Genomic DNA, 16,495 nt, shown 5'->3' with positions numbered 1-16,495 from the left:
AAAATGATTTTTTTTTTAAAGAAAAAAAAAAAATTATCAAGGGTTCATGAGGGAGGGGGAAGCAGGGAGGGAGATGGGGCGGAAATGAGGAGCTGATGCCAGGGGCTTAAGTGGAGAACAAATGTTTTGAGAATGATGAGGGTAATGAATGTACAAATGTGCTTTACACAATTGATATATGTATGGATTGTGATAAGAGTTGTATGAACCCCTAATAAAATGATTAAAAACAACAACAGCAATGTGCTTTCTTCCCAAAGCACATTGCAGTTTAATTGAGTGAGCTACATTTAATGCATAGAAGCATTGTGTGGGTAACCAGAAGAATAACATGGACACCAGGTGATAAAATATTTGGCTTCTAAAGAGCTAGTTCCCTTTCTGTTCAAGGCCTATGACTGTATCAGAGCTATCTAGAAGACGTCTTTAAACATTAAATGTACATTCAGTATCCGTGTCAGCTTTACCCTCTCACATTCTGTAGTACATGTGACTCAAGCAAACCAAGAACCTATGCAGTTAGTCTTTTAGAAGATCAGATTATCATTTAATATAAAATAATAATAATAAGGATTACTGGGGAGTTTGAGGGTGAGGGGGGAAATAAGGGGAGCTGCATACTTTCCATACTTTTTAGAAAGTATGCTTAATTGGAAAGTGGATTTTGACAGGTGTAACGGTTAAAATCTAGTACTGCATTCAATTTTGACCCATTTTAAGGTTTCTCTAGTTCTTAATATTTTCTGTTTTCTTTCCAGCTGGGATTTTTCTATATTTTATATTTTATTGTTGGTAGCCTTTTTGAGTCTTTGTTTTGTATTTTTTTATGTTCTTGGGAATATGAAACCTAGTTTGCATGATTCTATAGAGACAGGAATGCAATTAAGGGTTCCTTGGGTGGGGAGATTGGGGGAAGTAGTGAGCTAATAACAAGAAGTACAAGAAGGAAGAAAATGTTATAAAATGTATTGGGGTAGTAATTGTATAACACTCATTGATATGACTGAACTACTGAATTGTATGATGTTTGAATTGTGTCCCAATAAAATGATTTATAAAAAGAAAAAAAAGATTGGATTATCAAAACCTGGAATGACTACTGCTTGACAGACAATTGTTTATTATGTTACCACGTTCATATATATTCGGAAGACTTAATAGATTCAGTAATTCCTTTCCCATTGTTTTAGTTACCAATGCTGCTGTTAGGAGATTGGATCCACAATCTGTGTTCTAGGAAGCAGCAGTCAAGAGATCAAATAATGTATCTCATTGGGTAAATCTATTGCACAAGATCTCTTGAGAGTATTGAAAAGCAGGAATGTTATTTTGAGGACCAAGGTGTGCCTGACTCAAGCTATCATATGTTTAATGGCCTCATACGCGTGTGAAAGTTGGACATTGAATAAAGAAGACTGAAGATGAATTGCTGCATTTGATTTGCGGTGTTAGAGAAGAATATTGAAAGTAGCAGGGCCAACTAAAGGGGCAAACAAATCTGTCTTAGAAGAAGTACATCCAGAGTGCTCCTTAGACGTGATGATGGCAAGACTTCATCTTATATACTTTGGGCATGTCAGGATAGACCAGTCCCTGGAGAAGGACAGAGAGGCAGTGAAAAAGAGGAAGGCCTTCAATAAGATGGATTGACACGGTGCTGCAACAATGGGCTCAAGTATAGGAACACTTGTGAGAATGTAGCATGGCCAGGCAGTGTCTTAGCCTGTTGTGGATGGGGTCACTACGGATCAGAACCAAATTGATGGCACATAAAAAGAACAAAGGACCATAGTCTCAGAGATCCACCGATCGCTGTATGATCTTTTTTATCATTTTGGTATTTGTTCTTAATTTTTTCTAACTTTGTCCAGGAACTTCTAATGTGATCCCTTTCAGAATGATCAGTATTTGTAGCCAGGCATCATCTAATTCTTCTAGTCTTGGGATCATGAAGGTTGATGTTTGTGTCATCCATCATAAAATAGACTAATTGTTTCCATGGGCCTTTGATTATCTTCACTCTTATGTTCTCCTGATGGAGAAATGACAGTAGTTTCACCTTGGTTGGCAAAGTTGGATTTAAAGTTGGATTTAAAAATCTAGTCTTTGTGGACTAGATTATGCCAAATGGTCTTGGTGGCCCTAAAACTATGGTCCTAAATTCCCAGACTCAATGACTCATCCTCAAAGTGTTTGGTTATAGTTAAGGATGTGCTCAAGACTAAGAACCATTGTGAGGATGGCAGAGGCCTGGGCAGTGTCTCATTCTGCTATGCACAGGGTCGCTATGCATTAGGACCTGAGTTGATGACTCCTAACAAAGTTTTCATGACTTTGCCTCCTGTGTCCTCTATTTGGAACATAGGCAAATCCATATATTATCATAGATCTAGTAGTCCCATCCTCCACTCACGTGTTCATCTTGCATTTCTATCTACACAACTACTTATACATTATTGTTATTGCAATAATAACAATAATGCAATAATTCTATATAATAGAATTTATCACTCTTGCCTTTAATTCCCATACTCCTCCCAATGACTTTCCTGTCTTCATCATTCTTTGCTCACCTCCCTTTTATTATATATTGCCTTCTTCATAACTCAACTTAATATGTGCCTACCTGTATTAGTCTAGGTACTTTGGAGAAACAAATCCACAGCAACTCATGTATAAGAGAGTTTTATGTAAAGAAAATGTGCATCATGAAAACATCCCATCCCAATGCTGCCCAAGCCCACAAGTCCCACATTAACCCATTAACCCAACACCAGTCTACAAAGCCCTCCACCTCACAAAACAGAGGCAATGATGCTGACTGCAGGAGGAAAGCTGAGTCAGTGAATGAGTAAGCATCTCAGCACTAGCAGGGGTCTCCACACCCAGGGCTGCATCGGGGTAGTTTCATGTGGCTTCTCCTTTGGGATGTCTTGTAGGAAGTCAATCTTGCAAGCTGAAGCAGGGAACTGCTAAGGCAGCTGCACCCTGGTGCAACCATCACAAAGCAAGAGACCCGAGAACTAGAAAGGCAAGGTTCACCACCCATTTATCCCTCTGCCTTTCAATTAGCCCCACATGTGATTATCGGCCAGGCTGGCACAATTAACTAACTACCCTTCCTAGATGAAATATACAGAAATCAAATTGGCTCAATCTGTTTGAACAAGTCCTGGTGGCATAGTGGATTACAAGTTGGGCTACTAGCCATAGGTTACCACTTCAAAACCACCAGGAGAAAAATTTCTGTTCCCATAAATATTTATCTCAGAAACCCACAGGGGAAATTATGCTCTGAACTAAAGGGTCACTATGAATCAGAATCAGTTCAATGGCAGTGCTTTTGGTTTCATGGGAATAGATCATGGAGACGTGAAATACCATCAACCAAAATGAGACCAAGGGCCAAATGTGGAATTGACCATCAATTGCTCATCAGTAGATTCATGTTGAAGCTGACAAAAATCAAATTAGGTCCACATAAGGCAAAATACAACCTTCAGTACATCCAACCTGAATTTTAGAGAACATCTCAAGAATAGAGCGGATGCATTAAACACTAGTGAAAGAAAGCCTGCCAAGGTGTAGAATGACATCAAGAACATCTCACCTAAGGACAGCAAAAGGTCACGAGAGACAAGAAAGAGAAAAGGCCAAAGGGGCTGTCAGAGAGACTCTGACATAATGAAGTCAAACAGCTGAACAGAAATTTTCAAAGGACAATTCAAGATCACAAATTAGAGCAGTGTAATAAAAATGTGCAAAGGCTGGACTTAGCAAACCAAGAAAGAAGAGTATACAATATGCTTGCTCAGCAAATCTCAACCTGAAATAACTGAAGAAAAATATCAAACTTTGATTTTTAGTACTGAAGTATTTCGTGGATAAAATACAGAGTGAAGCAGGACGTATATAAAAAAAGTTTAGTTATGAAGTATTTCCTGGATAAAATACAGAATGAAGCAGGATGTAACAGATGTACTGTACCCAAAAGAATTGGCCAACATTCAACCATATCAAGAAGTAGTAGCATTTAATCAAGAACCGATGGTACGGAAGGAAGAAGTCGAAGCTTCACTGAAAACATCGAACAATTGACTGCACACCATTTGAAATGTTTCAGTAAACATTTGCACTTACTAGAAGCACTCACTCATCTATGCAAGAAATTTGGAAAATCAACTGAGATAGATTAATATTTGTGTCCATTCTAAAGGAAGGAGACCCAGCAGAATGCAGAAATTGCCCAACAATATCTTTGGTAGCATATGCAAGTAAATTTTTGCTAAATATAATTTAAGAAACGACTACAGTAGTACATCAAAAAGAACTGCCAGCAATTCAAACTGGATTTAGAAAGGGATGTGGACAAGGGATATTACTGCTGATGGTAATGGATCTTGGCTGAAAGAAGTTAATATAAAAAATATGTTTACTCGGATTTAAATCATCTGGAGGGCTGCGCATGGCTCCTGCTGGGGGCAGGGACTGAGTGGCACTCCCTGGCCTGGGCGCCTTCTGCCCAAGGAGCTCTCCCAGCTGTGGGAGAACCAACTCAGCAAAAAGTGCCACGTCCTCTAGAGGGAGCCTGGACATGGTCCTTCTGCTCCTCCTGCCTTTCATGGCCCTCACCATCTGCCAGGTAACAGGCAAGTCCAGGCAGGTCCTGGCGGTGGGCACAGCCATTTGGTATGGGAGTATCACGAATTTCTCCAACCTGGGCAACTAATATCACTCGGCCATCCTGCAGAGGCTCGGGAAGGCGCTCCGGAACAAGCAGCAGCACCATGGTATCTGAAATAATCCCACCCCGACTTCTTCCCCAGAGCTTTAGTGAAGTAAGAAACTGAAGAGGAGCAAAGGGGATGGCAGGCAGCAAGGCGCTGGCTACTCTCTCTCTTCCTGACTTGGCCATCCTACTGCAGAGAGGAAGCCGACCAGGCAGTTCTGAGCTGATGTGGTGGGGTCCGAGGAGAGGGGGGGCGGGGGCAAGTTTCATCCCCTGACTCGTCTTGGCGACCTGATGTTAGCCTGCCTCACAAGCACCACTTCAGCCTGGCCATTGGCATCCCTGGCAGTACCTGACCTTGTCTGGAATTCCCCTTTTTTTCTCTGGAAGGCAAAACGCTTAGATGTGTGACCATGGGGAGGGGTGGGCCTCAGCATTGCTCAGCGGCTATCTTCCTCACTGTGGGAAGTCGTGTTTGGAATGGTTATTTAAAAGAGACTTTATTCACATTATTTTTTAATCATTTCATTTGGGGGCTCTTACATCTCTTATAACAGTCCATTGATCCAATGTGTCCAGCACATTTGTACATAGGTTGCCATCATCCTTTTCAAAACATTTTCTTTTTACTTGAGCCCTTGGGATCAGCTCCTCATTTTTTTCCTCCCTCCCCCACCCACTCTCCCTCAGGAACCCTTGGTAATTTATAAACTTTTATTATTTTCATATTTTATACCAAGGCTTTAAATAACAGCGTTTAACACCCATTTCCCATCCATTTTGCACAGGGTGGATTTGTTTTTGTTTTTTTTGCTTTTATAAAACCACCCACCACCTGAAACACTCTCGCTGATGCTAGTGTTTGTTTATTGGTGGAATGTGAAATATCGCAGCTCGCTGCTGATTGGCCTGGAGAGTGGTCTTGTGGGACTGGAGAGCGCTGGGACTCAGCACCTTATGGTTGGCCTCTGCCACTTAGAACTGTGGGATTTTTGTGACTTTCTGCTGGTGTGTGGGTCCCTGAGGCAATATGGTTATCATTTTTCCTTCTATGCCAAGCAAGTGCTTTATAGATTTCTATCATAACCCTAACAATTGCTCCTTGTCAACGAAACCAGAAATGACCGAAAACCCCATGGCTGCTCTTTGGTATATGTATAGATGGTTTTGAGGGTTGTTGGTTGTTTTATTGTTTGGTTTGGTTTGGATTTTTTGCCTTCTTATAAGCCAAAACCCTGGCTGGTGATGTTCATGTTAACATCCATCTCACGGGCTGTTTTCTCTGCTGAGTCTAAACTAGGAAAGCAGGGGATGTAATGAGGGTGCCTTGGAAGCCCAGCAGAGTAACTTTGCCCACTGGTCCTGCAGCGTGCCTCACTGCAGTGCTTCAGGGCCATGTGATGTGTGCCATTGGTTGGTCTGCTGGGACAAAAGGCAGTCCTACATTTTGACCACGATGATGATTGTTCACAAGTAAAATGCTTGGTCCATTGTGGCCTTCGATGGCAAGAAACCTGACTTTGAAAATGCCCTTAGCAAGTGGTGGACTGATTTTGGCCTCACCCTTATCTTACTTGCACCACTGCCAAAGTAAACACTGGCCTCTTCAACTGACTTTGGAATTGACCTTCCCCCCCTCCCACACTTCTCAGTTTCCAGCCTTGTCATTCTGTGGCCTTTGCTTTAGGTTTAGCAATCCAGCCACCTCCATCCCCCAAAGCACTACATACTCTGATGAGACTCCCTGCTTTCCTCTCCTTAAACCTATTCCCATGGAGTGGATTCCAACTCATAGTGGCCCGCTTCTGGGTTTCTAAGGCTGTAAATCTTTATCAGAGCAAGCGGTCTCAAAGTTCTCCTGCAGAACGGCTGGTGGGTTGAATTGCTAACTTGGAGATTCGATTCGCAGTCCAGCACTTATCTGACAGCACCATCAGGGCCCTCATCCAGGGTCTCTTTTGTCTCTTGCCTTTCGGATAATCACCCTTGAAGAGGCTTTGATGGCCCCTCCTGCCCCATATAATACCATTGACAAGTAGACACCGCACCCTCAGTACTTGCAGTGCTAATCCCAGGTCTCATCTCTGCTTTTGAGATGAGGGAAACAGACTCTGAGCATGAATAAATTACTTCATCTCACCAGACCCTGTTTCCTCATCTGTAGAGTGGAGATAAGATTTTGGAGTAGGAGAAATGCTGCAAGCAAACTGCCCTCCCTGCTTATCAGTTGCTAATCCCTGTGCTCCACCATGATTCCTTTACTTGTGTGGCACCTCCAGAGAAAACACTGGTAACAGATACCCTTTGGTGTGCCATTTGGGGTCTAGGTCTTCCATGGAAACTGTCTCCTACTTTGAAAAGTGTCTGTTATCCCCAGATGCTGAACAAGAGGACTGCACTCTTTGTGTAATGGTTATCTTAGTTACTGTTTGCTTACAATGGATGTAGGGAATTCTATACTATACAAATGAAATGTTCTGGAATTCCCATTCTTCTCAAAATACCTATAGTTGGTTATGATCCAAGGAAATGTCTTTTGGTATTTCTGTTTCGACAAAGGTTTATCTGACATCAGTAGTGGATAACTCTTGTTCTGTGGTTTCTGAAGCTGGTTAGAGTTTCTGCGGCCATTATTAAAATATCTTCAGCAAAAATTTAGTTCTATGTGATATTCAAGATATTATTAGATTAATTTCCATACTCTGTTAGATCACTTTTCTTTGAAATGGGCACAAATATAGATCTCTAACAGCGATCTGGCCTTCCACATTTCTTGGGGCAGACTCCTGAGTGCTTGCTGAAACATTTCAATTGGTGTTTTCTCAATCCCTACAGCCTTGTTTCTTGATAATGCTTTCAGTGCAATTTAGATGAACCTATTCAATACCATTGGTGCTTGATTATATGCTACCTGTTGAAATGATTGAATGTTGACAAATTATTTTTTGTCATTTGCAACATAGAAAACCATATGATTTTCCAATTAAAAATGGCCAAATCAAGTCCACTTCATCTCATGAATACATAGCTATCAGTCACTATGTGTTTATTTACACATTTCATAATTTCTAATTTTCACAATCATACTTTGTACATTATTATTATTATTATTAATTGATGTTTAAAGCTCTTACTCCTCGTTTTGAGTCATGCCCTTGCATCTATGTCATTAGGTTTGATTTTACTTTGAGGAGACTTCTCTTCCCCAGGCAGATTTTGAGTAATTGACAACCTGAGAGCCTCATCTTCTGGCAGTATATAAAACACTGTTTTATGGCTAGAAGTATACTGCTTCTTCCTAGTCTCGTCTTACCATGGAAGCTCTGCTGGAATCTGTCCACCATAGGTGTCCCCGCTGGTATTTGAAATACTGGTGGCAAAGCTTTAAGCATCACAGCAGTACACAAGCCACCACAGAATGACAAACTAAAAGATGATGCATGTAAGAGAGAAAAGTCAAAAGTGCAATGGCATGCCATCTCATCCTGGCTAAAATGGCCCTGAGAAAAACAACAACAACAACAAACAACCAAAAAATACAACAAACATTGCAATCTTTGTCCATTGCTAGTAGGGCTGTGAAATCGTACAGCTACTATGGAAAACATTATAGTATTTCCTTAAAATATTAGAAACAGCACTACCTCATTGTTTAGCAATCCCACACCTAAGTACTTTAGAGACCTAATAAAAGTTACATGAACAGATAGATACATGCCATATTCTTTGTAACATTGTTCACAATAGCAGAAAGAAAGAAAATAGTCTAAGTATCCTTCGATGGATGGTGTACATAATACAGAATATTACAGAAAAATAAAGAACAATGATGAGTGGATAAAACATAGCATGTATGGATCCGAAGGACCTGATGCTAAATGGAATGCCACTTATCAAGATCAAGCATTATCAAATAAGGACAAATATTATATGATCCTACTTTTTTAAGATTAGGTGAGTAGATACACAAACAATGCTCATTAGTGGTTACCAAGAATGGGTGGGTGGGAAGGGAATTCATTCTCTAGATTATGTTGTTCTTGTTAGGTGCTGTCCAGTCAGGAACCCTATGTAAAGCTGAACAAAACACTGCCTGGTCCTGTGTCAGTCTCACAATTGTCGTTATGTAGATGTTATTTTGAGGGATGGCAAAAGTAGCTCAGATTATGGCTTGACCAAAGTAAATTATCACCAAGAAGGGCACAAGAGAAAAAGGAAACTTGTGTTAAAGATGCTAAAGAATATGGCATGTATAATTGGGCAATGACACCAACAATAACCAAAATGGAGAGAATGGTGATATATGTATGCATATAGTCAACAATGGGGGGGGGGTCAACAAGTTCATGGAAAAATAGAATTAAAAGATAATGACATGATGTTTGGTTTAATTCCCAAGTAAGAATAAATAAACAGATAAAACAAACAAACATAGGTCCAGGAATGGTTTGGGGGCTTAACTTGGGCTTACAGCTCCAAGTTAAAAACAATTAGTTCTGAAACCATGGTGTTTCTTGATACTCATCTCTAGAGAGGGAACTCAGAGAAGACAGGTGCCATAGCAAAATGTGAAGAAATTAGATGGTGCCCGGCTATCAAATAAAATAGCATCTGTGTCTTAAAGGCTTGTCTCCAAACAAGCAGCCCTCTAAGTGAGATATCAACTAAGTCCACATGAAAGAAGCACACCATCATCAAAGGATTGTGCAGCATATAAGCTGAGGTTGAAGGGACAGATTAGTATCAGAGCCTAAAGTCTGAGAATCTGGTTAGCAGAAGGCTATGGATGATAGTGGGAGCTCAAGATTCATTGGTGGAACTGCATAGAAAATAAGTCTCTGGTGAACGCCCTCTCTCCACACGTGAGGGATAAGAGGAAAATGGTCACTAAACAGAGTGTATTAGTGAGTTGGGTATAGAAGGTGGAAGGCAGAAGCCTAACTTGAAGTGTTAAAACTTGTTATCAGATTCCCACTAGTATGCATACTGGACCCGATCTGTTTTCCAAAATCTTATGTATGTTGGAGTTGTATTGTTTTGTTTGGTTTTTGATTATACTATTAGGGGGTGTCTCATGGGTTTTCTGTCATTGGGGTCTCTTGAAATTGCTATATATGTTTTTTCATTTGGGGAGTTATGGCATTATGAAAACCAGGACTGATGGATCTATAGAGTCAACAAGTGGAAGTAGGGTTTTGCGGGGAGGGGGACACAGAAGGGGTAGTGGGGTGAAGGAGTGATAACATCAAGAGGTCCATGCAGGAAAAGAATGTTTGGAACTGTGGTAGCAAATGTGCAGTTCTGCTGGGCTTGATGGAACTATGGAATTATTTGATATATGTATTCATCCAAATTAATTTTTAAAAAGATCATGGAATTTTTTCATGAGCTATTTGAACTCTCTTGTATGTATACAGATAGGTACAGGTGAAAATATAATGTGCACAGATAGAAATATCTATGTGTACCTTGATATACAGAAATGTGTGTTCATGAATATATATTAATAGAGGACACAGCTACAGATACTTCCCAGATATAACCAAACACTTTTTGGAAAAGTTTTTCTGGGTTCCAAGGTTCTTAAGTTCATGAAACAATTCAGTCGTTCAGCATCATGAAGTGCATATTCTGTGTCCTAGTGAAGTCAATAGCGCTATAGGGTTTCAGAGCTTACAAAGGACCATGTATGATTCAACTACTGGTCTCTACTTAATAGGAACAAAGGAGGAAGAAGGAAACCAGTCTCTGAGAAGAAATTAGTCTGCACAAGCAGCAGTCACCTCTGCACTAGATGAGAAAAACTAGATGGTGTTCAGCTACCATTACTGATTGTTCTAATTGGAGTCACGGTAGATGTACCTGGATACAATTGAAGAAAATTGTAGAACAGAGCTAGTTCTTAATTGCACTGGATCTTAAAATGCATGGATCCATCTATATCGAAAGACTCCCTGAGACTACCATCCTGGATATGCTTTCAATGCTGAACTGAAACTACTCCTTGACCACTTTTCAGTGATATAAAACAAAAAACAAAGTTAAGACTTTGTCACACAGAGAACTACTCTTTTGGGTTTCTGAGACTATCTTCACAGGAGTAGAAAGTCTCCTCTTTCTCCCTCAGACTGGCTGGGGTTTCAAACTGCTGTCCATCTGGTTAAAACCCCGAAACATAACTACTGAGTTACTAGGGCTCCTTTGTTAGTGATGGGCCTCCAAAATAAAGGATATTAGGATATTACCCATGAGTGTGGAGCTCCATTATATATATATATTTGGGTATATATATATATATATATATATATATCCAAAAAGATTGCTATTACTCTAAATCAAAGCTTAGCAGATAAGGGAGAAAATGAGTTGGAATATTGTGCAAGGTTGGTACTGCATTACCCAATGAAATCATAGTGTACCTCCTTCTGAATAGTACTGCATGGAAAATATTATATATCACCTGACATAGCTCTAATTCATTACTTTCATGTCACATAGTATTTTATGGTAGGGATATATCGTAATTTAGCCAACTACACAACAAAATAGGTTACCAGTTGATCACTTGTACATATGTTGTTCAATGACAATTAGCTACGTGTTCACAATGGAATAGCAAGGATTTCTGTGAAATGTAGTCCCGAGATATTGCAGGGATTCTTGAAAAGATGGACATAGAATTACCTTGTGATGTAGACATTCCACTCTTCAGTATATATCCAAAAGAACTGAAAACAGAAATATATATATTCCCTGAAGCATTATCTTCATTAGCTCACAACCCAAATGCTCACAAAAGGTTAGTAAGTAATCAACAGATTAATGGGTTAATAAAGTGTGTTATATCCATAGAATGAAATAGTATTCAACCATAAAGAAATATGTAGTGATTTCATATACTATGACAAGGGTGCAATTTAAAAACATTACATTTCATGAAATAAATCAGAAGCAAAATGGCAAATATTATGTGATATAATTAATAAGAAATATCTAGAATCAACAAATTGCATAGAGACAGAGCTTATTAGTGGACGGGAGTATGGGAGGGGACAATGATTAAACAAAATGCTATTGCTTCAGCAGCACTGAATTTCTGCATGGGGTTGAAAACTTTGGAAATAGACAATTCACAATAGATAATGCATCACTGAATTGTATGCTTCAAAGAACTAAAATGAGAACTTTAAATCATATACATTTTACCTCAATAAATTAAAACAAAAGTGTCATTTAAATTTTAACAGATCCTGCCAAATTTTCAACAACCATAGAAAATATTAAATGCATCAGTTATCAGAAAAATGCAAACAAGAATAACAATAAAACATGAATTTACAAGTATGGAAAATACAAAAAGAGTTATAACATTAGCATCACTCTGAAGAAAAATAAAATATTATCCGTGGTTGATAGAAATATGAAGTACATCAGACTTCTAGAAACCAGCTTAAAATTTTATTGAGTCACCAAAATAAAGCAGAAATTCTTTCTCTTTTCATGTCTGTTTCCTCTAAACTAAAATATACACGATGACTCTGGGAACTCCCTCCCTCCAAGATTATTCTCTCTACTCAAAGAAGTACAACAGGAAGGCTGAAGGTGTATAAATCCTGAGTATCTTCAGCAAACTTCCTTTGGGCTCCTGGACCCTCCTCTCCTGCTACTTACTGACATTATGCATCTTGGGCCAAAACAAAAACCAAGCCTACATCCTTGCAGTCAATTCCAATTCATAGTGACCTACCTTTATGACAGAGTACCAGTGCTCTACAGCACTGCTGTTATGCCAAAAGCTATGTCATTGTTATTTAAGGTACCAGCAGGATCATCGGAAGCGAATGGCATTCAACAGAGCTTCCAGGCTAAGAACAGACAAAAAAAGAAAGACACAACGCCCGACTTTGGAGGAAGTAACCATTGAAAACTGTGTGCCTAACTTCCAAACATTAGCAGACACTGAAGGCCTAGTGAAGGGAAGTAGGCTACTGTCAGAGCTAGTGCCAGAGGATGGGCCCGTGGGTCAGAGGGCGTTCAAAATGTGATTGTGGAGGAGTTGATCTCACTTAATTGAGTCAAACAGGGTGATGTGAGTCAGGTAGGGCCTGTGGGAGTGGAGCCTTTGGGAATCTTCATTTGCTGTTGGGGCAGAACTCAAAGTTAGGAGAAACCCAGCAAAAATATGCTAATGATAGTAACTCAAAATATGCAAAGTATGAATTTAGGAAAATTGGAAGTGGCCAAAAATGAAATGGAACATATAAAAACTGACATTCTAGTGAGCTGGAATGGACTGATAGTGGCCATTTGGAATCAGAAAACCCTATGATGTACCATACTGGGAAGAACACAATCAAGAGGAATGGCATGGCATTCATTGTCAAAAAGGACATTTCAAAATCAATCTTGTAGTACAATGCTGTCTGTGACGGGATTATATCTGCCTTCAAGGAAACCCACTCAATACAACTATTATTCAAATTTATACACGAACCACAAACACTAATGCAGAAGAATTCTACCAGCCTCTTCAGCTGAAAATTAGTCAAACATGTAATCAAGATGCATCAATAATTACTGGCAATTTGATGGCAAAAGTTGGAAACAAACAGGAAGTAACAATAGCTGGAAAATATAGTCCTGGTGATAGAAATGAAACTGGAAATCACATGAGAGAATTTTTCAAGACTAATTACTTGCTCACAGCAAATATCTTTACTCAACAGCTCAAAGGGGACTATACACATGGACTTCTCCAGATGGAATACTTAGAAATCAAATAGACCACAACTGTGGGAAGAGAAGATGCAGACTAAACATTAGCAGCTAAATGCAAGCCAAGAGCTAAGTGTGGAACAGTCATCAATCATAAGTTCAGATTAAAGCTGAGAAAAAATTAAAACATGTCCACGAGAGCCGCAATACAACCTTGAGTCTATCCACCTGAATTTTGAGAATATCTCAAGAACAGATTTGATGTATTGGACACAAATGACAGAAGGCCTGATGAGCTGTGGGATGACATCTAGACCATTATTCATAAAGAAAGAAAAGATCATTAAAAAAGACAAAATAGAAAGAAAGAAAACATCAGAGAGGATGCCAGAAGAGACTTTGAATCTAGCTCTGAGTCATAAGAGTAACTAAAGCAAATGGAAGAACTGATAAAACCAGGCACCTGAATAGAAAATTCCAATGAGCAGCTTGAGAAAACAAAGTCAAATATTATAATGAAATATGCAAAGACATACAGTTAGAAAACCAATAAAGAAGAACATGCTCAGTATATCTTAAACAGAAAATACTCAAGAAAAAAATTCAAGCTTCAAGTTGAAATATTGAAAGATTCTATGGGCAAACTATTGAATGATGCAGGAAGTTGGAAAGAATACACAGTCACTATATGTGTTAGTCTGGGTTAACTAGAGAAACAAATCCAGAGACAATCATATGTGTGTAAGAGAGAGTTTTATATCAAAGAGTAATTGTATATTAAGAAAACATCTCAGCCCAGTCCAGATCAAGTCCTTAAGTCTGATATCAGCCATATGTCTGATACCAGTCTATACATTCCTTTTCAGACTCATACAACACATGCAGTGATGCTGAATGCAGGAAGGTCATAGGCCTGTGGGTGGAAAATCTTGTGGATCCAGTGGTGGTGGAAGCATCTCCCAGGCTCTGGTTAGCATTGGCGTGGCTCCATGTGGCTTGTAAACAGGAAGTTAGAGTAGGGAGACTGTGTGACCTGCCTCCAGGCAGGAAAACAGGAGTACCCTGAATCCCCAGGAGAAGGCTCCATCAAGGCCTCATTGACTATGACCTGATTGACAGGCTAGACTCCACCCTTTCGCTCAAGTTGACAGTAGATTATGTAACTGCCACGCTACATGAAAAAGAATTAGTGAACATTCCATCTCATGAGGGAGCAAATGAGCAAGAACCAATGGTGATGAAGGAAGAAATTCAAGCTGCACTAAAAGAATTAATTAAAAACAGGACTCCAGCTTTCAGCCCCTGCTAGACACTGAAGCAAGATTAGCTCCTCCACTCAGTCCATGCTCCTGGGCTACTGGGACATCCGCGGGCTGGCTCACGCCATCCAGCGTGCTCCTGGAGTTCAACAACACAGCGTACGAGGAGAAGTGCTACACTTGCGGTGAAGCTCCGGCCTATGATCGAAGCCAGTGGCTGGATGTGAAATTCAAGTTAGACCTGGACTTTCCTAATTTGCCCTCCCTCGTGGACGGGAAGAAGAAGATCACTCAGAGCAATGCCAGCTTGCGCTATATCGCTCGCAAGCACAATATGTGTGGCGACACAGAAGAGGCGAAGATTCGAGTGGGCATCATGGAGAACCAGATAATGGATTTCCGCATGCAGCTTGTCCGGATCTCCTACAGCCCTGACCATGAAAAGTTGAGGCCTCAGTACTTGGAACAGTTTTCTTTGTTCCTGGGGAAATTCTCGTGGTTTGCTGGGGAAAAGCTCACCTTCGTGGACTTCCTCACCTATGATGTCTTAGACCAGAACCGCATGTTTGAGCCCAAGTGCCTGGATGAGTTCTCAAATCTGAAGACTTTCATGTGTCGTTTTGAAACTTTGGAGAAATAGCTGCGTACATACAGTCTGACCGCTTCTTCAAGCTGCCCATCAACAACAAGATGGCCCAGTGGGGAAGCAAGAGGTGCTGGGTCGGGGTGAGCTCTGCTACTTGCTCTACTCCACCCTGCCAGTGGGGGCCTGTCTTCCATCTTTTGCTCTTTTCAATAAACGGCGTTTAGACTAAAAAAAAGAACAAGACTCCAGGGAATGATGGGATACCAATTGAAATGTTTCAACCAGTTGATGAAACCCTGGAAGCACTTATTTGTCTGTGCAAGGAGACTTGGAAGAAAGCTACTTGACCAACTGACTGGAAGAGATCCATATTTGCATGGATCCAAAGAAAGGTGACCCAAGAGAATCCTCAGATTCTACAACAGTGTCATTGATATCACACGCAAGTAAAGCTTTGCTGAAGTTTATCCAACAACATTTGCAGCAGTACATGTACAGGAAACTGCCAGACCTTTAGGCTAGATTCAGAAGAGGACATGGAACAAGGGATATCGTTGCTGATGTCAGATGGATCTTGGCTCAAAGCATAGAATACCAGAAAGATGTTTACTAGTGTTTTATTGACTGTATCAATACATTCAACTGAGTAGACCATAATAAACTATGGATAACCTTGAGTATGGGAATTCCAGAACATTTAACTGTGTTCATGCAGACTTGTACATGGATCGAGAGGTAGTTATTTGAACAAAATGAGGAAATGTTGCATGGTTTAAAATTAAGGAAATGTGTGCATCAGGGTTGTATCCTTTTCACCATGCTTGTTTAATGTGTTTCCTGAGTAAATAATCAGAAAAGCTCACTTACATGAAGAATGTGGCATCAGTTTTAGAGGAAGGCTTATTAACAACCTGTGATATGCAGATGACAGACCTTGCTTGTTGAAAATGAGGAGTACTCGAAGGACTTGCAGATGAAAATCAAGGATTGCAGCCTTCAGGATGGTTTACAACTCAATGTAAAGAAAACCAAAATCCTCACAACCAAACTAATAGGTAGCATAATGAGAAATGGAGAAGATTGAAGTTGTCAGGATTTTGCCTTGCTTGGACCCACAATCAATGTTTTGGGGGTTTTTTTTGCAGTTAGGTTAAACTTTTAAAAAAATTTTTAGTCGTTTTATTAGGGGCTCATACAACTCTTATC

General features: G+C 40.0%; 1 pseudogene; it reads left to right on the top strand.

The window, feature by feature from the left end:
* LOC101653407 overlaps nt 1-15,513 on the top strand; it is a 53,470-nt pseudogene extending 37,957 nt beyond the window's left edge.
* The last annotated feature ends 982 nt before the right edge of the window (nt 15,514-16,495 follow it).

The sequence above is a fragment of the Echinops telfairi genome, unplaced genomic scaffold (assembly GCF_000313985.2).
Source record: "Echinops telfairi isolate 266 unplaced genomic scaffold, ASM31398v2 ScPeMD7_5592;HRSCAF=6446, whole genome shotgun sequence".
Lineage (NCBI taxonomy): Eukaryota > Metazoa > Chordata > Mammalia > Afrosoricida > Tenrecidae > Echinops > Echinops telfairi.
The sequence above is the reverse complement of the archived record's forward strand: the minus strand, read 5'-3'. Positions and strand labels throughout refer to the sequence as shown.